The sequence below is a fragment of the Aulonocara sp. 'chitande type north' Nkhata Bay genome, linkage group LG13 (genome assembly GCF_057382095.1).
Source record: "Aulonocara sp. 'chitande type north' Nkhata Bay isolate Kocher_YH1m ecotype deep benthic linkage group LG13, A_spYH_male_GT1.1, whole genome shotgun sequence".
Taxonomy (NCBI): domain Eukaryota; kingdom Metazoa; phylum Chordata; class Actinopteri; order Cichliformes; family Cichlidae; genus Aulonocara; species Aulonocara sp. 'chitande type north' Nkhata Bay.
The window spans coordinates 3,350,779-3,378,048 of record NC_141356.1 but is presented as its reverse complement, the minus strand read 5'-3'; the positions used below and the strand labels follow the sequence as shown (position 1 = coordinate 3,378,048).

At 41.2% G+C, this 27,270-nt stretch overlaps 1 protein-coding gene across 5 annotated transcripts in view; it reads right to left on the bottom strand.

Moving 5' to 3' along the window:
* The window catches only part of LOC147315466 (uncharacterized), a 496,228-nt gene that overhangs the window by 222,108 nt on the left and 246,850 nt on the right, over nt 1-27,270 (bottom strand). The window contains exon 5 of one of the 5 annotated variants that reach the window (XM_086258290.1): nt 19,859-22,168. The exons of the other annotated variants lie outside the window; for them this stretch is intronic. The gene's annotated coding sequence lies outside the window, so the exon portion shown is untranslated. Of the gene's footprint in view, nt 1-19,858; nt 22,169-27,270 lie in introns of those variants that run through there. 5 annotated transcript variants of the gene reach the window in all.

Sequence of the window (27,270 nt, the reverse complement as noted above, 5' to 3'; positions counted from 1 at the left end):
ATTACTTTTAAGTAACAAAGCAAAGGAAAAAAACAAAATGACAGTAACAGAGAGCCACGGAGTGGAACAAAAGAAGGTTTGCAGATACCAACTAAAGAAATCACACTTGCCTACAGCTCATTAACCACACTTGCCTTACATAAAGCACTTTTATTTTCAATTATTTCTCGGCATTGGCTGTTTTTGAAGCCTGCTGAGTCATTGGCTGTTCTGCTCTCGGTCTGTCCGGTGTCGCCCACGCTGTCACATTAGGACCCCGACTCCAAACGCCGAGCAGGTGGTGGAGAACATTAGGTGTCCATGGATCACATAGCAGCACAAACAGCACATCACATTTTCATAAATTACATAAGAATATGGACAATGAAGCAACAGAAAACAGGACAGCAGAGTTAGAAGGTGAGAGTGTCTCAGTCTGGCTGTGTGTGCGCGCGCGCGTGTGTGTGTGTGTGTGTGTGTGTGTGTGTGTGTGTGTTTGTGTGTACGCATTTCTGTGCATTTCTGAAAAAAACAAGTTTTCCTATATCTGTGCACACAATTTTGTAATTGTTTTGCTGTCTTTACAGTTTCTGTGTGTTTGTGTGTGTCTGTGGGTGTGTACCTACAGAGCTTGGGAACCGCAATGCATTCTGGGTAGTTGCAAACGTGCAATACCAACAGAACAATAGATGCCAACAGGTAATAAGGAGGAAAACACACTAACCAAAACTGAAAAAACACCCCGATGATACAAAGAGAATCTAAACAATAATAAGGTATACTTTATATAGCTACTTAGTCCTCTGCGTTTAACCCATTCACACAGTGAAGCAGTGGGTAGTTACCAATCCAGCCTTCGGGAAGCAGTGTGTAAAGACAGTACCTTGCTCAAGGGCTGCCATTCAGTGGATTTGAACCTCCAACCTTCCGATCATGGGGCAAACACTCTACCTGCTGAGCTATCCCTGCACCTGCATGCGGTAAAGTAGTGTCATTTTAGGGAGTTATCCATACAGCTATTTAGACACAGCTAAGATAACTAAAAAATCTGTGGTGTATAACGTAGCAACAGCCCTATGAAATGTAACTACATAAGTTGAATGTGTTATTCCTGCTTTTAAAATTAGTTTGTAATGTTCACAATTTAACGTTCAAACCCAAAAGCAGTATCTGCCTCTGAATTTTCCATAATCAAGTCAGACTTGTGTGAACAGTGGTCCCATAATGCATTCCACTGGCGATGTCACGATCTAGCTCTATACGGCTGGCTGCTGTGGTTGTACTGTATTTGTGTCCCTGTCCCTGAGAGTGTGGGCCTGTAAATAGCTGTGGCAGCAGCACTGCTACTGTAATGCTATGTGTGGCCCTAGAGGGTCCAGATTACCAGATGGCCAACACATTACTGCCAACACTTACAGCAATATTAAACACACACACATACACACATAAGCCAGGGGGACTAAACCTCTGAAGGCCTTATTTTAGGCCTGGGCCACGGGTAGAGCATCAGCCCACTGGCAGTGGCCCTCTTCTGGGTAAACGTCTAGGCCCAGACAGCCTGGCAGCCTGCAGCTGCCGGGCCTCACGCATGCCAGCTGAAGACTGCTGGGACTCTGAGTGCTTGTGTGTGTCTGTGTGTGAGATGGTGTATTTGCCCCAAGCTAGTGTGAGAACTCCCCTTCCTCTGTGCACCACAGGCTCTGATCAGAGCTTGTGAGAGTCTGGGAGATTTGTACTAAGTTGCAAAGTTGTCCACATGTAACTCATGGTGGCTGCCCAAAACAAAAGCTTGTTGTTAGCCAAAGAAAAAGAAAAAGTTCAAAGACTCTGTGTGTGCGTGTCTGTGCGCACGTGTGTGTGTGTGTGTGTGTGTGTGTGTGTGTGTGTGTGTGTGTGTGTTTTCGTCAACAGATGTCGGCGTACATGTCGGTCCCTTGTGTATGAGACTGGGAGTTTCTGTCTTACCTGAGGCTGCTGTGCAGCTGTCCTGAGCTCATCTCTGTCCCTGCCACAGTCACAGAGTGTGTAAACTGGTGTGCGTGCTTGGAGGGGGAGCAGGAGGGGCAAGCAGAGATAGTAGATAGGGTCTCATGGTGGAGTTGGTGTTTTTCATGTATTACAGAAAAATCTAGTTTATTGTAATGTGGGTCTTGTTTGGGTAGTTTTTGACATTATGACTAATCTCATTAATGGAAACATCTACATACTAACTCCAGACTGAAAATGTATTTCAACAGATGCTGCCAGTCAGATCTTTGTCAAATCAAAAGAAATGACAAATTAAGTTGTTAATATGAAAAACCAACCTGAAGGACATAGATGCCAACACTGTTCAGTGGGTTTAAAATGCCATAAAGTAATAACATAAATGAGCTTAGCTGGTATACACCTGTGTTGGAAACTAATCCTGTGAGTCCCAGGACGCACTCAGCATCTCAACTATTCTCGTGCTCTCACACTGTGCTCTCACATATTTGTTAATTACTTATCAAAGCAATTTTCACAAAGGCATCTTTCACTGGAGACACATTGGAGATCAATGCTGGGGTGCGTATACTGATAAGACTACATATGTAATGTGCCTGATTCCACCGGAACTGGACGATCTACAAAGCAGAGTGTTAAAAGGAGTTAATCTTTGGGAATCAAATAGAGAGCGTCTGTGGTCTGTATTATATTTTGGAATATCCATCTGTTTTGACAGCCTAAATGTTAGTTTTAGAGCTCAAATAAAAATAAAATAAAGTAAAAGTGACATTTTAAATTATTTATTTATTAAGCAATAGAATAAAGTTGGGGTGTGGAGTCCATGGTGCTGTGAAAAAAGTATCTGCCTCCTTCCTGAGCTCTTATTTTTGCACTTCTGTCACGTTTTAGGCCAAAAAGAACACATATTTGTCAAAAAACAAATAAAAAAACAAAACATGATTGTCAAATCTTTTGAGGAAATATTTCCTGGACTGATGAGACAAAAGTTTAACTTTTGCATCTTGTTGCATCTAAAATGCTGTGTAAAACTAACAAAGCATTTCATAATAATAACATCAAATCAACAGTCAACCACAGTGGTGGTAGTATTTTGGTCTGGGGCTGCTTTGTGGCTTCGAGACCTGGAAGATTTGCCATAATTGATTTAACCATGCATTCTGCTCTCTACCTACATGTGTGGAAATCCTGAAGAAGAATATCAAGCCATGAGTTTGTGACCTGAAACTCAAGCACACTGATACAAAACACACCAGCAAATTTATGTCTGAATGCGTGAATGAATATTTTTCTCTAGCCAAAATCTGCCGCAGGTTGAAATGCTTTGGTATGATCTTAAAATGGCCGTTTTTGAAGCCCTATATTTTGAAAAATGTCCCTGTCTGCATGCAAACACAAAAAAGACCTCTAATGGTGTCAATTTCAACCCAAAGCAACAGGTGACAATAAAACACTAAACTGTGGAGCAATGTTGACCAATCAAAAACCTACAAACAGCAACATGGTGAATAAGTCTGATGTGAAAAAAGGAGATGTCTGATTTGATTCAGCAGCTCTCTCAATTCAATTGAGGACAACAGGCACTAATATTAAATTACCATTTCATTTAACCGCTAGATTGTGTAGTTGCAGTAAAAAAAAAAATAGATAAATAAATAATTTAACTGTCCTTTACTATCAAAACAATTTTTCATGGTTGACAGGTAGGCCGTGCTAACCTCTTCTCACTTCCAGAGCAGATACTGCAGTTATAACAAAGCCAAAGACATCTTGGAGGTGTCTTTTGACAACAATCATAAGAGTGTCATTTAGATTGAGAGCTTAGTGTTTTGCAAGTCTGTTGGGTGAGCCATCTAGGATTTTGGATTCGGTTAAAAATATTTTATTGTCCATAATTGTATTACTTGGAATAACAGCCCTGCAAGGTTTCCTGAGCAGGTGTGTGTATGTGAGGATTTTAGAAACACTTCCTCACTGACAAAACAGAACTATCTGACACTGCGGGACTAAGGACAGGTTCGTGTGAAGCATCTTTGTGAACGTGAGCTCAGGGCTCTGTGGGGTAACACCATCTGTTGCGAGACTGTTCTTCTCGTCACTGAAGAAGTTCTTTATGACTGGAGGTTATGTTTCGTCATGATCCACGGTGAATCTGGGAGCAATCAGATGAGTCCCTGATGGTATTGTGTGACAGTTACAAATCCAAACTTAGAAAGAACCTAAAAGAACTTTTAGGAACTAAAGTTCTGTACAAGACAGAAGTATATAATCTGAACTATTTCTTGAGATCATGAGATGCAGCACGAAGCCCTTGATAAAAACGAACTCAATAAAATTATACCAGAATATCTCATCTATTGTCTGTTGTAATGTTTGAGTATTTCTGATTTGACTGTAACACTTGACTGACAGGTTTATTGCATGAGTGTTTTTCAAATACCAGTGATGTTTCAATGTTATTTAATCACCAGAAATAGATTTAAAAATGGGATTTTACATATTTTTATCTCCTTTAGTTCATGTGCTATTACCTGTTCTGAATCCCAGTAATATATAATCACAGTAGCAGTATTAAAGTGGGAGACAGATAAAAGTATAGATGACAGAAATAAAGGAAATCCAACCAAGAGGAAAAAAAATCCAGAAGCGACGTATAAATGGAGGATGAAGAAAGGTGGGGGTTCTCAAGCTCTACCCCTGACACCTCCCTGCAAAATAGCATGATAATTTTTGTAAAGGCCTAAAAAGCTGCGTGCCTTTGGATTTACAGCTCAACTATCAGTAGCCACAAGCTCTGGCGCGAGACGCTGTGACAGGTGTACGTTTCAGCAACTTAAACAGGGCGGATTAAGCCACTAGTGGCTCCTCTTCATATGCATTCCTTATGGGAGTTAAGGCCATTTGAAATGCAGGGCCAAAGGCAAGATTACCGGCTCATAGGCCCATGGAGAGAGGTGTGCTGCAACTAAAAGCCTGGATTTGAATAATTGTGGCAGGGCTTAGCGCCTGGAATCAGCACAGAACAGAACCAATGGATTATTACACACACACACGAACACACACACATGCACACACACACCAACTTTGGAAGGCTTAGACTTGTCTGACTCAATAACTCTCAGTATCACCGTGTGTGTGTGTGTGTGTGTGTGTGTGTGTGTGTGTGTGTGTGTGTGTGTGAATGCGTTGTCGGTGGGTTGGTTTGTGTCATATCTCTCTCCATGCCATAATGTAAACACATGTGACTGATGTTCTGCTGCTCTGCTGTTTATTATCCACATCCAGAGTGTGTGTGTGTGTGTGCGTTTGTATGTGTGTGTCTGAGACAGATCATAGTTCTACAAGCCTGAACTTGTGTTTGCGTGTGTGTTCATGTGTGAGCATAGATGTGTGTATAAACAAGTGTGTATTCGTAGTGCGAATGGCTGAATTTTGTGCACATTTGCTTCTCCAAGAGTGTGTGTGTGTGTGTGTGTGTGTGTGTGTGTGTGTGTGTGTGTGTGTGTGTGTGTGTGTGTGTGTGTGTGTGAATGCCACCACCTAAACACAGCAGAGCCACTGTTCCAGCTCCGTACGTTTTGACACTGGTTGAAGGCTTAGCAGCGCTCGAGGTGCCAGACAGACCGACAGATGAACAGAGGGAGGGAAAGAGAAACTGAGGAGCCGCAAAAAAGAAAAAAAAGAAGTGGTGGAAAGAATGGATAATGAAGGGAATGATGAGAGGTGGTCCCATATGAGTTTTGGCGGAAAGAGAGAGTGAGGGGAGACATTCAGTGTATTCAACCTGTTTTAAAAGGGGAGAGAAAGGGAAGCAGAGCAGCAAGTGTGAAAGGGGTGGGGGGCTGGGGGTTCACCTCTGGGAGGTGGAAGGGAGGGGCAGTTAGACAGACATTGGACTGATTTGTATCTACGAATATATAGAGACTGCCTTTTATTGTCTAGTAGCTGTAGGAAGGGAATTATGAAGCACTCTACAGGAAGAGCATTTCTACTCCCATGTTGGGTTGCAAAGGTGGCACAGCGGCAAAAAGGTTTCTTGATTGTTCTACGGCTGATGCCTTTCCATCTGAAGCTTTAATGTTCTCCCTGCGCCTACGCCAGTTTCCTTCAGGCACTCCGGACCCACAGTCCAAAGACTGTTATGTTAGGTTAACCCTCTCAGGCTCAAATGCACAACCAAGTCCTGCAGTGGTACTTCTGAGTAAAGAAAACTCATAAAATATGTATTTGGGGTAATCAGGTTGTTAGTTTTTAACTGTTGCAAATCGGCAACGCCTGCATTGAGAGGGTTAAATGGCGATTAATGAATGGGAAGCAGATAAAGTTCTGGAAAATGTATGATTAAATGTTCCTTGCAGTGTAAGGTAGTGGTCGGCAAAATTAGAAAACTGGATTCATCAGTGAATCATATCCCAGAGCTTCTCACTTTTATTCAAGGGCCAGTCACTGGCATCAGTGCCTTGATCATCTGGGACCCTCCTATACAGTCTGACCACATGAGGCCGAGCACTGGTTGTGAATATGGCTCAATGTAAAATGCATACCTCACGCTGCTGGAGACAATCAACACTTTAAAACACTAATTAAGGAAACAGTTGCATTTTTTATTCATATTTAGTGTTGTAACATCATTAAGAACAATGAAAAACACAAATGCACAGAAGTTGTTATAGTTATGCTGCAATAGGTGTAGGCTGCTGGGGGATTCCCATGATGCATTGAGTATTTCTTCTTCAGTCACCTTTCTCATTCACTATTTGCTAGTAGACCTCTCTGCATTGAATCATACTTGTTGTTAATCTCTGGCTCTCTTCCACAGCATGTCTTTTATCACGTCTTCCTTCTCTCACCCCAACCGGTTGTGGCACATGGCCGCCCCTATATTTTCTGCCGGAGGTTTCTTCCTGTTAAAAGGGAGTTCTTCCTTCCCACTGTCACCAAAGTGCTTGCTCATAGGGGGTCATATAATTGTTGGGTTTTTCTTTGTATGTCTTATTGTTGGGTCTACCTTACAATATAAAGCAGCTTGAGATGACTGTTGTTGTGATTTGGCGCTGTGTAAATAAAATAAAATTGAATTGAATTAATTGAGTGTAATGAACCTGGATGGATGGTGACTTGCCCAAGATGTACCCTGTCTCTTGTTTTGTGACAGCTGGGATATTTTCCAGCCCCAGGATGGGTGGATGGATTTTTTTGCCTGTAAATTTTGTTTTGTAATTGTAGTGTCCTTCATAACGTTTAAAATGACTGTGTTCCAGTGTTCCAGCAGTGTCTCTGCCGGGTATGCTGTCTTATCAACAAAGCTCAAATTTAGGTTTTGATTTCCCAAAATGATGACAGACAAAACAAACTATAGCTCTCATTTTCACTGCAGGCCTATATTTTCCAAGGCTCATGATATGATAGTTTTTCAGTGTAAAAATGTTTAATTGAATGTCATTCTTCTGAGTGTGGAGGTAACTGTCTGCTAAAGGGGCATAAGACACAACAAGAAAGGAGAAAAAACAAGAATAAAATGGATGTGATAAAAGATAAGCCAAAAACAAAATGAAGAGAAAATAAGTAAAAATGAAAAAGAGCAAAATGTTGACTGTTAGGAAGTTGGTTTTATATGTTGGACCTGTGCGCTTTGAGACCCTGAAATCCCAGCATATGCAAAACAAACACGGTGTGTCCTCACTTTTTAAATGGTGTGAGCGACACTTTGAATCGAGGCAGCATCAACACCTGCTACCTCAGCTCAACTAAGGAGAGGGAGAGAGACAAGAGGGCAAACACCAATTGTAACACTCTTGAGCTGTTCAGACACAACCATGATATGCATCTGTACACATACACAGATGCAAATATATTCACAAAACAGATTTTCTGATGAATATGGCGAAGAAGCTACGTAGCTACATAATCAACCCTGTCACAGTCACTGCTGTGCCACGACACACTGCAATGGCATGGGAACTTTATGGTGATGAGCTAGTTGTGTTGTGTTTAATTTACTGCTATTAAAGCAGCATGGTGGCTCTGTGAATGCTACTGTTTCCACTCCACAAGAGAATAGTGGGTTAAAAGTGCTTTGGGGTTCTTTAAATGCTCGAGAATGTTGAAAAAAAAAAAAAACATGGACAAGGTCTTACAAAATTTGAACCAGTTGTATGGACTAAAAGTACACTAGTGTGGTTTAACTCAGATGATTTCTTCATTGATAAATACGAGGGGGGAGCAAAGGGGGAATCCAGTAATCACAGCTTATATCGGGCAAGAGGTGGAGCACATGATGGACATGTCACCAAAGACAGTTAAATGATATTCTGACTCTCACAGTTCCCTACAGTTCAGAAACATGCATCAATAATCAGTTGAGTGGACCTTGAGTTTAGGAGACTCCTGCGAGACAAATATTTCAAACTGCTCATAATTACTGAAATTTAAAAAATTAATTCAAAAAACTGTTTTCTTCTTTAAAGCCCTCCTTGATTTTTACTCAAATTTGCTTCATTTGATTTGACAACTCACACATTGCTCTTACAGGTATTTTTTATTCTTCACTGGGTCTGTTTGTCTTCCTCGTGTCCCTGGATTTGCGACATCATAAACTTTGATGAGGTCCCACTATCAGTATCTTTATTTTTATATTCTCCAAACGTATAAATAAAATGAAATGTAAAAAATTGTCAGTTTGATGAGGTGAACATGTCGATGCCTTCTCTTGTCTTTGTTTCCTGTCACACACACAAATAGTATAAATTTCTATAACAAAGAGCTATATTATAAAATTAAGTGTGTATTTCATTTGATCTGTAATTATTTTCCTCTTCTATTGAGATCTGTGGGGTTTTTATTCAATTTGTGGAAATGGTAAGTTTGGAGGCCGGGGAACATGTGTGCTTGAATGGCTGGAGAATCAAGTGTGGGGCCTGTCTTCTTTTTATTGGACATAGGTCAAAGGTATCTAAAATCACAGGCTCAAAATTACTTCTTGTCCCGGTGATGTAAAAAGCTGGCTGTCCAAGCAAACAACAGCTCCGAGCTCCTGCGTTATCTGCAACATGACTATAATAGTATCCCAAATAGTCTCTGCAATTGGCTATGCGCCTTTCTCTGGGACGCTCTGAGTCGCTGAAGACAATGTATTACAGTCAGGTAAATTCATAAAAGCCGGAATAATACTGAATAGCAATAAGTGAAAGAAAGTGACATGGTTTGAGATTGAAATGAGATGAAGAAGATGGGTGAAATCATTCATTTCTTACCCTGGCAGATGAGCTCGAGGGGATCTTTGATGAGGAGGGCTATTTCAATTCTACAATGGGAAAGATGGAGACTTGCGCCTATTGTGTGAAGTATGAGGAGCGCCATCCACCCTCCAAAAAGGGACATCTTTTATTAAGGTGTGACTGCACTGTCCCTTTTTTTATTTTGGAGAGGATGATGGTGTGGTCTTCTCTCTCATCTTTCTACTGGACCCTGTCTTTTTCACAGGTCCCCAGACAGAGTCATGTAAATCTATCAAGTCATCTGAGAGAAGCACAGGCTTTGAGTGTGATAATGACTTACAGAAGACTACCAATGGGGAGAGGATGTGACACACACACACACACACATGCATGTAAGCATGCACACGAACAGACACTAGTGTACCATCTACACCTCTGTACTCTAAGCTAGCTGAGCAATCTCCACACTCATCTTGTCCCTAACCCCCCACATAGCGTGCCAGCTGCAGATTGAGGTGGCAGCGCCCGTCATAATGTGGTAGAAGGGGGGCTGTCGGAGGGCACTGCCAGTCCTACTGGAAGCCCGCGTACCCAGCCTGAGTTGCAGGTCTCAGTGGGTAGCTACAGGGAATGGGCCAGCCAGGGTGGTAATAGAGTAAATAACTCAAATGAGGCAGAGTGTGAATTACTTCTCTGATGGGCTGGAGGGGTCCCCACTGTGAATCTGACCAGGGGGTCCAGCTAGGATGAGACTCAAAAAACATGGGGAAATAGGTCCAGGATGTGGCGAGGTAGCAGGGGGTGGCATGTCAGCAGGGATGGGGTGTGTGAGATATTTAATACAGGTGATGATGGAGGGGAAAAATTGCTTTAGGCAGCTGTGCTGCAGCAGGTTTGGACGAACCTCAGCAGCCCCAGGGATGGACAGTCAGACAGAAAAAAGGGAAATATAGAGATGCATTCTATCGTAATCGAGCACTTTGTGGAGATCATACTAGCTCATTCTTCCCGGTATATATAGATATAGGTATTTACATTCCTCAAAACCCTTCTGTGCCATACAGTCCACTAAAGAAAAAAAATCTCACAGGCTATGGAGCGTATGTAGATATTCTGAGAATGAACAGAAGTTGTAGCCCTGTGGAGCCTAGATACCAAGCACAAAAAGAAACTTCAATGCCAAGGGATGATTGAAAACCACTTCAAAAATGAACCTGCAACCTTGGGCTACAAAGGGAAGCATATTGCATGAACTAATACAACTACGAAAATATATGAATACATTTTCCTTCATTAGGTGACCTCGAACTAGGTTACATGGTCATTTCTATTCCGTGCCGACCCTCAAGTTCACAGACGCCTCAGAGCCACTGACGGGCAAACAAAGACTTCAATGACAGTCCCTCAGTGTAGGAAGACTCTACTTATCATTTCAAAGGGACAGCCCCTTTCACCCTTCCAACTCTATACCAATGGACAGGGTGCACTTGCAGAACAAAAAAGTCCAGTTGGGAACTCAGGTCTTGCAGCTGAAAACATGAAGCATCTGTCATCTCTGTGCTGTGTTTTTCAGTTAGAGGAATGACACAAGTCGGTGGACAGTGGTTTTTTCCTGTTTGTGTTCTTGTCTTGACCTTCAAGATCATCCATAATGTATTGCAGCAGGTTTGTAAAAAGGTATGAAAGTTAAATGAGACAAAAGTTGTTGGATTGTCTGGCAGCAGAAGCGCATCTTTGACAGGCAAATCTCCGGTGTGTGTTTAGGAGGAGGATATGTAAATGAAGGCTGCATGTCAGTTTTGGGATGCTGAATGCGACATTTTAGAAAACTGTTCCTCTGATCTCGCAGAAACTTGCTAGACGTCACAGGTGCAGTCGACTGACCTTACCCTCCATTTTTCTTCCACAGCCCTTGCCCTTCATCCTTCAGTCACATTTTCCCCCCCTACAGTGGAGCCCCTCTGCCTCTCTGTGAAAGTTTTCTTCATCTAACTTTCCCTCCTCCACTGTCTTCTTACTGCAAAGTACAGCTGGACAAGACAGGAGAGACTCCAGGGAGAATCCGAGAGGCAAAAAAAAAGGCTTACAACATAATCAGTATTCAGCTGCCCCGCTAAGACAGCACATAAAGTTCTAACAGTGATGGCTTCCCTACCGAGTTGTTAGATCCATTTTCTCCAGGTCTCAAATTGAATGCAGGTTCCAACATTAGAAGTTTGCTTAAATAGAGCTCAGATGGTGGTTGCAAAGCCTCCAGTAAGAGAGATCTCTGCTGAGGGAATATATTTCTTTGTTTGGTTGGATTTCAGGTGGATAGGCAGTAAGCCATGTAGTGTGCAGGTATATCCGGAAGATATGAGACTCATAAAGTCCCAGTTGATGTGGGTTGCAGTGTTGGGTTTCCTCCGTGTGGGTGCATGTGTGCATCGTTGTCTGTGTGTGTGTGTGTGTGTGTGTGTGTGTGTGTGCGCGTGCGTGCGTGCGTGCGTGCGTGTGTGTGTGTGTAAGTACAAGTAACATGTTGAATTTGAATGGAGCAGCAGAGAAGAATCATCATAATTTTCTCTGGTACACAAACAAAAAGGTGGACGTGTTCAAGCAAGCTGTGATTTGTGGGCGTTGATGGCTGTGTGAAGGATGAAGAGGGAGTTGGAAAGAAAGTTACTCAATTGGGAAAGCTGCATTTTTTTATCCTTTTGGAATATTTTTAGCAAAACTATATTTTTACCAAGACATATCAGGAAGCTTTCGGACAGGGTGTTTATCAGTGATGATCCAAAATCAAAGCTGTGATATAGAATGCTGTTCAATTCAGTTTTATTTATATAACACCAAAATACAACAACAGTCACCTCTAAATATACAATACAATAGATCTGCAATAACACAGAGAAAGCCCCAACAATCACAGCCAGGCTCAGCGAGGAGCAGCTCTCTGCCCTGCCCAGCTGGGGATGATGGGAGCTAGATAGGACAAAAGACACACTGTGGAAGAGAGCCAGATATTAATAATGACTAATGAGTAAATGCAGCTTAGTGTATAGGTGTGGTCCTGGCTCACCTGCAGGGGAGGGGTGGTGCAGTGAGCTCAAGGGGCGGTGCCAGGCAGGTGAGTGGACAAGTAGTATTGATGGCACTCTCTATTTAGCGACACTGGAGTGGAGAGGAAGAAGGCTTCAAAACATGTGCATAACGCCAGGGAAGAGCAGCAGTGGGACGTGTGTGAGAAAGTACACTGCTGTGTGGCCAGGAATAAAGGAACGTTCTGTGAACACTGTGTGTGGGGCGTCCGGCCTTTCTACAAATATACTGCATAATATAGATTTATTTAGATTTTGATTTATAAGGTATGATACCTTACAATACAGGACCATAAAATATAGGCCAATTGAGCAGTTACTTCTTTGTCACTGACAGGGGGTTTTGTTGCAGCTGTCTGTATCCCCGCAAAGCCTGAACCATGAAATAACTGCCAGATCACAACATTGAAAAAAACAACTGGATATTAAATATCAATTTAAATATATGAGTTTTAATTTTCATAATTTTTGCTACATCTGGAATTGTTGTGGAATTTATTGCTCACAGTAGCATCACATGTATCTGATTGTATCTGAAAAAAATCACACTGATGATGTATCAAAAATCATACACTTGGCGTTAAAGGGCTACCTTTTGGGAAGTTTCAGAACAAAGACATACAGCCATATGTAAAATGGGACTGCAACACTTTTTTTTTTCTCAAAGATTTATTTATTGTTTTTCCAATAACATTTTAACCAACAAGAAGAGAGAGTTCAAATAAAATAGAGGAGAAAATTAATTAAAAAAAAGTGTGTATAATAATATTGTATGTACATCGTGTATGAATAGTGTTGGGGAAACACATAGATATAGTTATACATACTCTCCCATGTAGATCATTCACATATTATTACTGAAAAAAATTATATATAGATAAGTAAAGTAAAATAAAACAAAGCAAACAAAACAACCCCCCCCCCCCCAAAAAAAAAAAAAAACAAAAAAAGGAAAAAACAAAAAACTGCAACAATTAGTTGAACTGATACCACGTCAAGGTGACCCCATTTACACCATTTCTATGTAGGTGACATCTTTTTGATGACGGCATTCCTAATATCTTTTCTTGCAGTGGTGCTTTTGTCAAAGTAAAAAGTATTGAGGAAGTATAAAGTTCTTCCAGCTGACAGGACTGATGTGAAAAAAGGGCATCCGACAAGGACACCAGTAAACAATCAGCCCACACTTTTTTGAGAGATCTAAGGTCAGATGTGGACTATATTTACCTCCCCGCACTCGCAGGAAATGGCTGCCGCTCGCTCTCTAATGTAATTACAGTTGTTTGCCTGCTGTTGTATCTGTGAATGTCTGTTTGTCACCAGCGCTTCTTTCTTCTTCCTTTTTTTTTCAAACTAACACCAAATATCCTCTGCTTAATGGTGATTGAAATATGGGTGCTGCCTGTCTCAGCAACCACTTAATGTCATCATGTCAGAGGTATCAGGGGGGAACTAAGTCCAAAACTACTGGACTGTCAAATCACAAACGCCACGGGGAACAGATTTCTCAGGGATCTGCAAGCGATGAAAAGAATCAGCAGAGGTTTTGACAGGGATTTCATTTGGTATTGCTCATGTCTCCAAATTAATCCCGCCACAAAATTATGGTTTCTTTTCATCCCCAAAGTCCCATTTCCATGGCTACAGTGTAGGGGAATCTCAGGGAGGGGAGGGTGGTCAGAAGTAAAACACAAGGAAGAGGAAAAAGAGGCGCTTGTTCGTCTTTGATTTGATTTAACGTTTCAACTTAGACAAGGAGGGGGAAAAAGCTGACTGAATCTAATCTGAACAAAGTGAAAATTACATTTTTAACAGAGGTTTTATTGTTTTATGCAAAAAAGGGGGAGCCGGGAGACAGAGTTACTCTGACAAAAAGATTCATTGGCTGGCTCGTAATTAAGCTACAAGTAAAGACATTTTAATTACTCCTGTTTTTTTCTGTCTCTTTCTGTTTCTGATGAAGATGGTGCAGCAGTGTGCAGGGAAATGGACCATTAACTATCCTCTAAAGCAGACACAGGCTGAGTTAAGCACATTTTGAGTCACTCCATTGCAGTGCATCCAGTTACCACATGAATGGATCTGATTCAGAGGACTTTGAGGGAATTTTTGAAAAGTTACATTTTTCTTTCTTTTTTTGTTTAGCAGAAACCTGCTTGCATGTTTAAATTCCACAATAAAAGATTTCTAGTAGACGGCCGTAGCCAGACTTTCAAAGCCACTGCGGTCAGGAGATTCATAACAGCTGTCAGCAGAACAAAAATCCCTTTTTCTATATATGCTGGTAGTCATCCAAAAACTTCCCACAAATCTGCGGTTGACTTTGTCACCATAATGAGGTCTTAAAACCAACATTGGTTTGTCAGAGAGCACCAGAACAACTGCTGCTGCCGGGGCCAGTTGACCATCAGCTGGCTGCTCAAACTGACCATCTGTGGCTGTGCAAAGGGCAGCCGACCTGTTATTACTGGACTGTGCATGGGAACATGACGTTTGACCAAACAATATTCTTGCCACCAGAAACTGCAAAAATTCTACCCAAAGAAAAGTTAAGCTTGTGAAGTTTGAATTATTTCTTATTAGGATCTGGAAACGTTTTTTGTGCCTGTTACTGGACTTTATTAAGAATGAGAAAAAAGCACAATGAAGACTGTAGGATAGTTAAAAAGTTTACAGTAAAGGGGAAGAAATGAATAATGAATTTGGTCAGCGCCTTTCCCCTTTGGCCACTCAGGTTCCTGAACATATTTTAAAATTACCTGCAAATGATTTCAGGAGAATCATTGGACATATGTCATTGGTTTAATGCACTCTGACAAACAGAAAATAAAGGCTCTGAAGGAGAAAGTGAGCAAGAGGATAGAGAGCTTCAGGAGGGTTTTAATATAATATAAACTACTTTGTTGGACTTTTCATCTGTAAAGAGCAGGTTTCAGTTGGAAGCAAAAATAAGCCCGGGGTAATTTTGGTAGTTAGAGAAAATTTTCTGAAAATGTTTTATGGCAAACTGCCTTTAAGATATACAGTGGGGCAAAAAAGTATTTAGTCAGCCACCGATTGTGCAAGTTCCCCCACTTAAAAGGATGACAGAGGTCAGTAATTTGCACCAGAGGTACACTTCAACTGTGAGAGACAGAATGTGAAAAAAAAATCCATGAATCCACATGGTAGGATTTGTAAAGAATTTATTCGTAAATTAGGGTGGAAAATAAGTATTTGGTCACCTCAAACAAGGAAAATCTCTGGCTCTCACAGACCTGTAACGTCTTCTGTAAGAAGCTTTTCTGTCCCCCACTCGTTACCTGTATGAATGGCACCTGTTTGAACTCATCATCTGTATAAAAGACACCTGTCCACAGCCTCAAACAGTCAGACTCCAAACTCCGCCATGGCCAAGACCAAAGAGCTTTCGAAGGACACCAGGAAAAGTATTGTAGACCTGCACCAGACTGAGAAGAGTGAATCTAAAATAGGCAAGCAGCTTGGTGTGAAAAAAATCAACTGTGGGAGCAATCATCAGAAAATGGAAGACATACAAGACCACTGATAATCTCCCTCGATCTGGGGCTCCACGCAAGATCTCATCCCGTGGGGTCAAAATGATCATGAGAACGGTGAGCAAAGATCCCAGAACCACACGGGGGGACCTGGTGAATGACCTGCAGAGAGCTGGGACCAAAGTAACAAAGGTCACCATCAGTAACACACTACAACGGCAGGGAATCAAATCCCGCAGTGCCAGACGTGTTCTGCTGCTGAAGCCAGTGCATGTCCAGGCCCGTCTGAAGTTTGCCAGAGAGCACATGGATGATACAGCAGAGGATTGGGAGAATGTCATGTGGTCAGATGAAACCAAAGTAGAACTTCTTGGTATAAACTCAACTCGTCGTGTTTGGAGGAAGAAGAATACTGAGTTGCATCCCAAGAACACCATACCTACTGTGAAGCATGGGGGTGGAAACATCATGCTATGGGGCTGTTTTTCTGCCAAGGGGACAGGACGACTGATCCGTGTTAAGGACAGAATGAATGGGGCCATGTATCGTGAGATTTTGAGCCAAAACCTCCTTCCATCAGTGAGAACTTTGAAGATGAAACGAGGCTGGGTCTTCCAACATGACAATGATCCAAAACACACCGCCCGGGCAACAAAGGAGTGGCTCCGTAAGAAGCATTTGAAAGTCCTGGAGTGGCCTAGCCAGTCTCCAGACCTCAACCCCATAGAAAATCTGTGGCGGGAGTTGAAAGTCCGTGTTGCTCGGCGACAGCCCCAAAACATCACTGCTCTCGAGAAGATCTGCATGGAGGAATGGGCCAAAATACCAGCTACTGTGTGTGCAAACCTGGTAAAGACCTATAGTAAACGTTTGACCTCTGTTATTGCCAACAAAGGTTATGTTACAAAGTATTGAGTTGTATTTTTGTTATTGACCAAATACTTATTTTCCACCCTGATTTACAAATAAATTCTTTACAAATCCTACCATGTGGATTCATGGATTTTTTTTCACATTCTGTCTCTCACAGTTGAAGTGTACCTCTGGTGCAAATTACTGACCTCTGTCATCATTTTAGGTGGGGGAACTTGCACAATCGGTGGCTGACTAAATACTTTTTTGCCCCACTGTATATGCATATTGAGCATGTTTGACAAGGGCCAAATTGAGATTGCTAGATGAGAAATCACAATCAGAGCGTCTCCAAAACTGCAGTTCTTGTGGGGTGTTCCCAGTATGCAGACATCAGTATCTTAAAAGTGATCCAGGGTAGGACAGTGATGAACCAGACAACAGGGTCATGGCAGCTAAGGCTCACTGATGCAGATAAGGAGTGAAGGCTGACCGGTGTGGTACCTCAAACTGCAAAAAAGGTTGATGCTGGTTCTGATAGAAAGGTGTCAGAATATACAGAACATAACTGTTTGTTGTGCATGTAGCAACATGATGCATTATGGGAAGAAGGCAAGCCCACAGAGGCAGTGTGATGCTTTGGGTAATGTTTTGTGAAACCTTGGATCAGACCATCCATGTGGATGTTACATTGATATGTAACACCTACCTATTGCCTGATGGCTCTTTGTGTGCCTTGCCACAAAGCAAAAATGGTTTCAGGAGCACAACAAGAAATTCGAGGTCCAAAGATCCCAAGCCAATATGAGAAGTAGAAGAACATAAGGAGAAGAAACAGAATCACAGTGGGAAGAATCAGCGCAGTTACCATGGTTAAGAAACTGTGATGCATACTAATGGCATTTATTACACACCTCCCAGACATGTTTACTATCCAGCCAATTTGCTCTCTCCACCAAACCAGCTCCCCAGCCTGACCTTTTGCCAAGCCTCCATCCATCCATTTGCTTTATATCGGCCATTCTTAGGCCTTTTTTCTCTCCCCTGTTGAAATTAACATAACACAATGAGACTAATTTTAGTGTATTTACCCAAAATCCCAAGCTTTGTTGGATGTAATGCTACTCGTGCTGTGCTCACTGGAAGGCTGTGCATGTGTATGTGTCCTTAGTGTAGCCGCTCTTTTTCCCTGGCATTGAACTTGACCCTGCACAACCCCAACGTAATGAGTGAATTCAAAACATCTCCCTTTGGAATGGTCTGCGTGGAGTGAGGAGGCCATATCTGCCTTCACTGCCTCTGCTGTTTGTGTGTGTGTGTGTGTGTGTGTGTGTGTGTGTGTGTGTGTGTGTGTGTGTGTGTGTGTGTGTACGTTAACCAAATAAAGAGCAACTGCCCATGCTACCTGTAAATACTACACGCACATCTTGATAAAAGCACATATTCACTGAGACACACGTGGAGAGAAAAAGGACTACATTAAGTGAGCCACATGTTCAGAAAGCAGCTGGAAGATGTTCGGCTTGTTTGAAACAAACAAGGAATTTAAACATGTCAGTGTTAAAATGCAGCAAGCTCCAACAGCAAATGCTTTAAAAAACAGAGAATTATTACTTAGGATGTGTTTCCATCTGAATGTCTCTGTTCTGTGACCTCACTGATCGTGAACTTGTATGAGAGAACACAGAGCATCAGTTGCATGGACTGAGTGAGAAAATGGTGCTACGGTGTTAAACTTTCCAAACAATGTGACATGATGTCATATGTGGCCATGACAAAGTCTTTTTGTACTTGAACTATGATGTCAAAACTAATAACTAGAAGCTAAACTACCTTTGACTATACTGTGCCTAAAGTGGGGTCGAAGTGATACATTTAGTGTTCCTATGGATGGAATCAGATTGAAAAGGAAAACTGAGAAAAGCCACAGAATCAAGCACGGTAGAAATCCTGGCATATCAACTGATCTCAGAGCCTGTCCACATCACGGGAAGGCTGTGCTGATACCTTTGTGTGTTTCCAATTAGCAAATCTTATATAAGATGTGATAATCAGAGTACTTTAAAGGCCTACAGTTACTGCAAACGGCTTTACAACACACCTCCACCCCAGCTCCTCCTGTCAAGGTATACATGACTCAGTCAGCATCATATCATTGATGTCTGCTCTGTTCCGTAGTATTGACCTCCAGGTTATGCCGCTATATATAAAGTACCAGATTTAAACTGCTAATCTTCTTGTGATTATGGTGGTTATTTCTGGAGAAAAGTACTGTCAGGACCCATTTTTAGCTACTGGACTTTACTTTCAACTCAACGTTCATTCAGCAACAATAGTTGTTGTGTAATAATCTTTTTTACTCTTGCAGTGTGTTTTTCCCCCCCACATTTGAGTATGTTGTTTTATTTATGCCGTTATTGTCACCTGTGAGAAATACTTTTTTCATTTGGGAGGATGGGAGACTCAAACCTTTAAAGACCATGTGTGTGTGTGTGTGTGTGTGTGTGTGTGTGTGTGTGTGTGTGTGTGTGTGGCCATACGCGTCCAGTAAACCTGACGGAGTGTGATGTTGAGCTGTGTTTGATCTTAATCTTGATCCCCCATCCGCTGACGCTGTCACCATCCGTCACACACACACACACACACACACACACACACACACACACACACACACACACACATACATACATATAAACTCATATCAGGAGGAGGAGCTAGTGACAGCACACTGAGGGAGGGCTGATGAATAATAAACAGGAATAGAGAGAGACCAGATACACGTGTACACACACACACACACACACACACACACACACATACACACACACACACACACATCCCCCATATAACCTCGCCCCCGTGCTGCCCTCACCCTCCTCCTCTTGCAGCGTCCATGTTTATGCATGGCACCCTGTTTCATATGTATCGGCTGCATCATTCCCCCTGTTGTCACGGGAACTGATGACACAGACTGCATTAAGAATGATGACCCACCTACAGATTACTGTGCTGTTGGTACACACACGCACACATTGCCGCATACAACAAAAAATAAACAAATAAAAAAATACTCAAACACACAGTGACTGATGCTGAACACATTTCCCTGTGGGACCCAATAACACTAGCATGGCAGCGTACTGCCAGAAATGAAGCAAAAATAAATAAAAAGACAGTGGCCAGTCCAACCCCCCAACCCCCAACCCCCTCACACACACATACAACCCCACGATGACCTCAGCTAGTAAACCCCAGTCAGAAAAACTGCACAGTGCCTTTATGCAGAAAACAGCAGCCTTAACTGTCAGTTTCCGTTACTGTACAGTAACAAGGAGAACACAATCATGTGAAAAAGCAAATGAATATTTTGGATCCTTGCTGATAGATTGAAAAGACATATGCAGTGGCTGAAATATGTAAAGCACTAAGAACAGGAATGATGGCGCTACTGGAGCTCTCAAAAAGAAGCTTACAGTCATGAGGATGAAAGATGATTAATGAACAATGGAATTTAATCTTTAATTGTCTATCTTCAGTGATCAAATTCTGCATGAATAATTTTATTAAATTTTTTTTTTAAACAAGTCATTGTCCTTTTTTGCATCGTTCATCAAAAAAATTTAATTAAGCACAGGTGGAATTCTAAAATGATTTTTTAACAAATATTATAACGTATAACGTAATAATTAGATGCTTTTAAACCCTGGGTTTATTCAGTTTTGCTGTACGTAGAGCTAATTCAGGTCTTGAAAAGTGATTCTGCAAAAAGTAAAAGAAGCAATCAGATCTAATAGTCACGTAAAACAAACAGGGCTACATAATACTAAACATACAGCAGTATACAGTACAACACAATGAGTTTACTTTAAGTTAAAAAAAATTTAATTAAAATAAAATTAAAACTTTAAGGTAATATCAGTTTGATAGTCTGTGAGTCTTTTCTGGAGGCTATTTAATAGAAAAAAACAATGCTGAAAAAAAATGTACATTGACTAGTATGCAATTACATCTTCTACGAAACTGATGAATCCTGATAAAGTATTTTAGAGGCTACAGGCTAGCCACATACGTAGAATGCTAAAGGTGGACGAGAAGGGAACTTGTATGCTGTGGAGACTCAAGGTATGAAAGATTGTACCAGTGTCTTATATCTGATGAGGTAGACACGAGGGAAAGACTACATATCTACCTTACATTTGCACACTGAATTTTATAGTAAACAGAATTCAGTCGACTGTAATCTGAAATCTACTGACATCTAGTGGTGAGATTTTACACACTGTACCTTTAAATATTAAGCATGCCATAAAAGTGTCACATTTCAAATTTTAAAAAGCTGAAACAAAATAGGAATTAATTGTAAATTAAATGCAAATTGTTTACATGAGTTCTGCTAATGTAAAAGAAAAAGATCCAATTCAAAAATAAATAAAAACATCGAAAGTCTTTACTTTCTTTTTTTTTATTGTTGCAGTGTGGTGCCCTATACACTGCTCAACTACATGAACCCTGCTTGTAAGTCAAATTTCAGCAGCAACCCTGACAATGAACTTCAGTGTTCAGTTCAGTCACACAGTGTAGCTGTAACATAACACAAAACTGTTATATTATACACAAATTGTATGTGAAGATCAAAGTTTTTAGTAAACAATGAGCTATCATTAGAATGTTTTACGCTATGTATATAGATCAGAAATATATTAATATCTAAGCAGCAGCTTGATTTTTTAGTGTAGTAGTAGTAGTAATCTCATGAATGATGATTATAGTTTTTCATAAAATGTTTAATATCAGTGTCCTTTCTAGCTGAAACGAATGTGCAAAAATCAAAACATTCCCTAATAAAATATGGTGGAACAGAAAGAGGTGCACTATCCAATTTATACAACTATAAAAATTCAGAAAATGTTTGAAATGATTGTGCTTCAGAACTGTCTGACGTCTGAGTCCTGGACATGCTTTTGGAAAACTGTAAGAAATCATCTAAAGTGAATCATGTGGTCGTTCTATGCCACTGTGACTTTAATAAAGGGACAGTAAATGTGACATTATGCAAATATTAATCATTGTCAAAATAAGTTAATAACCATGCAATATAAGTTTTTAATGTTAAAATGCTGGAAGAACAGTGACACTGGTGATAAAGGCATTAACTTGCTGTTTCTTCACTTACGGCACTGTAGCAACATGGTGGCAGTGCATTGTCTGTCAGGGTGATTACGGAGTGAGTCCGACGCTGAATAAAAATGACAGTTGATGGTCGGTGGCACTGTTCATGGGAGATATGGGGTCAGTGCATGTGTGTGTGTTGTAGATCGTATGGTCCACAGAGTTTCTTTTTTTCTGTTTTGCAGCGAGAGAGACATGAAACTGAGGTGGGGAGGGAAAAAAGGTCCTCATTCTCTTCCTCTGTCACTGTGTTTCACATTTCCTGTCACTCGCCAATATAATGAAGTTTTTCCCTCATTCACTCTTTTGTAGTCAAAGTGAGAGATGCCAACTGATCCTTCCTTTTCTTCTTTTTTTACCTCTTTTTTTCCCATTTCAAAAGATGTGTCTGTCGAAGGGAGAGAATACATAATGTATATTACAGACAAGCAGAAAAAAACAAGACAATATGAATAATTAATAAGCTGTGATGCATATGTATAAACATTTCCATATCAAATAAATATCATATCTAGTGTTATGACTCATTTTTTAGTGCTTTGAATACTCAATTACTCATAAGGTTGTCTGATCATTTGCAGCGGGACAGTGTCTGGTGCATGTCGTGATCAAATGACAGCAGCTTTAGAGCACAGGGAAAGCTACACAGGTGAAAATAACAGCACTTGGAAATATACTAATTTGGAGATGTAGTCGCAAAGTTCAGAGCAGATCTGAACTCTGTGCTAAAAATATGAGAAGAACTTTTAGTCTAGTAATATAATTTGCAAATCTTCAGGCGATTACAAAACTCATGGAATACTGTATGAAGTAATAGCATGAAAGTCACTGCAACCAGAAACAGAAGAAATGTTAAATGTGTTTAGTTTTTCCCTTTAAACATGAAACTGTGAAAATCTGTGATTTGTGAAATTAGGCTATATGAGTATGAGCTACCCAGTTTAACAGTCTATTTGTCAGTATTGTGTGGATGGTGGAGTTTGTAGTCCACAATAAAAAAGTGAAGTCACTGTAGAGTCACAGTGAATGTTCAAACGTTAAATGATATATATGTATATGTATATGGTCAGGGAAAAAATTATTTGGGGCCCAGCTGATTTTCCTCCAAGCTCCTCCCGATTAGTTCTGAGCTGGTTCCACACCATTCTCATTATCACTGAAAGATTGGTAGTTATTTTATGGTTCTTCCATTTGCGAATAATAACACCAAACTGTTGTCACCTTTTCTGTCTATTCTACTTATTTCATTCATGAAAATGCGAATTAATTTTTAAAAAAAATTTTTGTTAGTGTTCTGTCTCTCATTGTTCAAATAAACCTACCATTGAAATTATAGACTCATCATTTCCTTGTTAGTGGGCAAACGTACAAATCAGCCGGGGTTCAAATACATTTTCCCTGACTGTATGATCTTGGTCCTTATCTATGTATGCCATGTTCAAGTAGCCAACTTGTCATTAATAATTATCATTAATATGGATTTTCATGTATTAAAAAGTTACCCTCTTTCCCCCTTGGTACTTCTCCAGCTTCTTGTCTTCCTTCTTCCTGTCATTTGGTATCGCTACGTCTATCACTACGGCCGTCTTCCTGTTTGTCCACTATTACAATGTCTGGTTGTTTAGCCATCACCATTTTGTCTGTTTGTATCTGGAAGTGAGGCAAATACAGGTGCTCACCCCGGGGGTTCCCGAGGGTGAGCACCTGTTGGCCTGGGGCTTAGTCCATGGGGCCCCTCTGGTCACAGCCTGAAAAAGGAACATGGGCCCACCCTCCTGTAGACCCACCACCCATAGGAGGCACCGTAGGGTTTTGGTGGGGAAGGAATCTGAGCTAGTGCCAGAGGTTGAGAGGTACTGACTAGATATAGTCGTGCTCACCTCAACGCATCGTTTCGGCTCCAGAAGCTGTCTCCTGGAGAGGGGCTGGACTCCGTCTCAGTCTGGAGCTGCACTTGGTGAGAGCCGCTGGGCTGGGGTGGGTATCGTAGTATCCCTTTGGTTTGCTGCCTGTATTTTGAAGTTTTTCCTGGTGGATGAGAGGGTTTGTTCCCTCACCTTTGGGTCGGAGAACTGTGCACCAAAAGATAGCTCCACCTGGGGACTGTCGTCTTAGTGGGAGACTTGTTCATGTGGGAAACAACAATAAGACCTGGAGGGGTGTGACTCGAAGGAACAGCCTCTGCCTTTGTCACTGATTCTTATCATAATTTATATGGAAAGAATTTCTAGATGAAGCCAAATGCCAGAAGGCTTCCTCTTGGGCAATCTCTGATGTTGTTCTGTTGGCTTCATCAGGTGGTCACTTCCATCTTGCACTGGAACGGTTTGCAGACGAGTGTGAAGCAGCGGGAATGAGAATCAGTACCTCAAAGTCATGGTCTGTTTAAGTATCTCAGGGTCTTTTTCACAAGTAGGGAGAGCGGGAGATCGATAGATGGATTGGTGCTGCAGCTGCGGACGCTGCACCAGTCTGTCATGGTGAAGAGGGAGCTGAGTGCAAAAATGAAGCTCTCGATCTACTGGTCATTCTACATCCCCACCCTCACCTATGGTTATGAGCTTTGGGTAGTGAGTGAAAGAACAAGATCATGGATACAAGATCTACAAGGAAATGAGCTTTCTCGTAATTGTGGCTAGCCTTAACAAACACCATGTTTGAACATATTGAGTTCAGCCATCCAGGATGGGCTCAGAGTAGAGACGCTGCTCGATTGAAAGTGCCCAGATGAGGTGGTTCGGGCCTCTGATGAGGATGCCTCTTGGGCGCCTTCTCGGTGAGTCGTTTCAGGCATGTCCCACCAGGGGTCACCCAGGACACGCTGGAGAGATGATATCTCTCGGCTGGCCTGAGACACCTTGGTGTTCCCTGGACAAGCTGGAGGAGGTGGCCAGGCAGAGGGAGGTCTGGGCTTCTCTACTTAAGCTGCTGTCTTCCGCAATCCGGCCCCAAATAAGCGGAAGAAGATGGATGCATATACTGTATTTACTGTATTTTCCAACCTGGTCTCCTTATTTCATCTGCATAGAGAGGTTATGAAATATGATTTACATCTCTTTATAGCATGTGTTGCATCATTTGTGCTGACATTGTTGTGTCATCCTCTAAACCAGGGGTTTTGTGGAATTGTTGTAAAATATAACGCAATTTGGACCTGTAAGTTACTCCACAATTAAGACAGCTATTTCTTTGGTAATTTATAATCGGTGTGGTTAGGAATTATTTAATTTGGTGAATTAATTGCCAAAATGGAAAAGCCATTCACTGAAGTGCAGTTTCTGAAGGATAGCATGATGTCAGTTGCTGATATTCTATGTCCAGAAAAAAAGAGGTTATTCAACAGCATTGGCCTGTCAGCAAACACTGTGGCAGAGCGGATTAAAAAACCTACATTTTTGGAAATATTTGTGGGTCTTTTATTTGTTTGTCTGTTTGCGTTTACTGTAACACCAGAATGACGCTCCAATGAGATAGCAGTTTCCAACAGTGGCCCCCAGCTCTTTTGAATTTGAGACCCCTGCTTTAAACAGAGTTTCTTGGCTTTTCTCTTTTCTTTCTGTCTGCTCAGTTCTGCAGAGAATCTGCTGTTCATTATACTTATGACCAACAAGGGTAAAATAAAAAAGGTATATAGAAAGCTAGAAATCTACTTTATGTGTCCAGATAATGTGACACTTTAATATGTAATTAGCTTGATTCAATTGTTAAACCAATGTAGAATATTTTTAAATGTGCACTGTTCTTTTAGGATTTCATGTACAAGATTTCCACATCACACTAAATTCCAGATTATATTATGTTGTAGACATGGACAAGTGGAGACCTAATGGCCAAGTTGTCATCCGTGTTATACTTCTTTCAACTGTTGTTGCCAGTAACCATTATGAAATTAAAAAAGATTCACAATTTTCAGATGAACAGAACACATTCTCCTATATCTCTATGTGGTGTAAAATTCTGGAATAGTTTAAGTAAGAAACAAACAATTATAAAGAGACCACAGTGAGTGGTGTTAATCACAGGGTGTAAATGTCAGTGCGAAAATGCAGTTTGTTGTTTAGGTTTATGAAGTTTACATTGTTTACTTTATTACAGAACCAGGCTCAGGGAGGGGCAGCCACTTGCTGCAACTGTAACAAACTTCTTCTGCGTGGTAAAAAATAAATAAAAGATAAACACAACAGACTCACTTATACGACAAGTACAAAGGACATAAACATACTATTGTCCTTATACTTTACAGGAGTCTGAGTGAGAGTCACAACATAAGTGTCATCTTCATGGTAAATTTTTTGAAAGGGTAAATTTTAACTCAAACCACAATCCTTCCCTTAATTTAACCAAATGGCTTTTAGTGCCTAAACACTGCAAAGTATTTTCGCTGAGTTATCAGTGAGTGAAAACAAATCGAAGTTTGAAACAAAAACTTTCAAATAGTATTCAAACCACGATCACATGACTTACTACCATTCTACCATGTAATCGGTGGTCTGATTTGGAGTCCAAGATCTCATCCCTTAGACTGCCCAAGCGATTTAACTTCCAGGCCTTTCAACATTTGGATCCCATTACAGCTAGACAGGTGGGCGCTGGGGGAGGCTTTCCTGTACTCTCACACCCCCCTCACATTTTTTTTAAAACTCAGACATCCATTCTTCTTCTCACTGGTCTCTTTCTTAATCCCTTATTTATTTATTTTGTAATTCACATTATTTATCTCGTGTGACCTTTCTCTTTTTGTTCCCTCATTGTTTCCCTCTACTCTCCTTTCCTCATTTATGTCACAAACACACTATCCATCTTTTCATACTGTTACTTTCTGTGGTCCTTTCAATTTATTCCCCTTACTTTTCTCTTTTACTTCTCTCCTCTCTTGTCTCACAAACTGCAACTTACTTTTGACTCGCACATTTCTCTCTCTCCCTACTCTCACTTTACTTCTTTGAGCTTAGCCTCGATTGACTTCTTTGTTTTTTCTTGGCAATTTTGTTAAAATGTTAAAAACTGACCCTCCAAAGCACCCTGTGTGCACTTTTCAGCCTTTAAAGCTTTCCTCTCTTTGTTTACGTCTGTAACCTCTATACCTATCACTCTTTGGCTTTCCATCAAGGCACACACACACATACACTTTGGCCCAATGCCCATACACACATTTGGACCTGGCTGCATGCTTCTCAGTGTCTGGGGCCTTACTCTGTGTTTGTGTGCGCGCATATGTGTGTGTGTGTGTCCGCGTGCATGTGTGTGTGCCTGCGTGTGTCTGTTTGCATGTGTTTCTGAGGCCAGTTAAAAGCCAGGATTTGGCAGGACTGAAACTTCATGTTCTACTCTGTTCCACCCCCCAGACCTACATGAAGACAAGGTTATCATGTTCCCCCATCTGTGCCAGACGCGCGCGCACACACACACACACACACACACACACACACACACACACACACACACACACACACACACACACAAATATGCATGAATGTACATGCAGTTTCT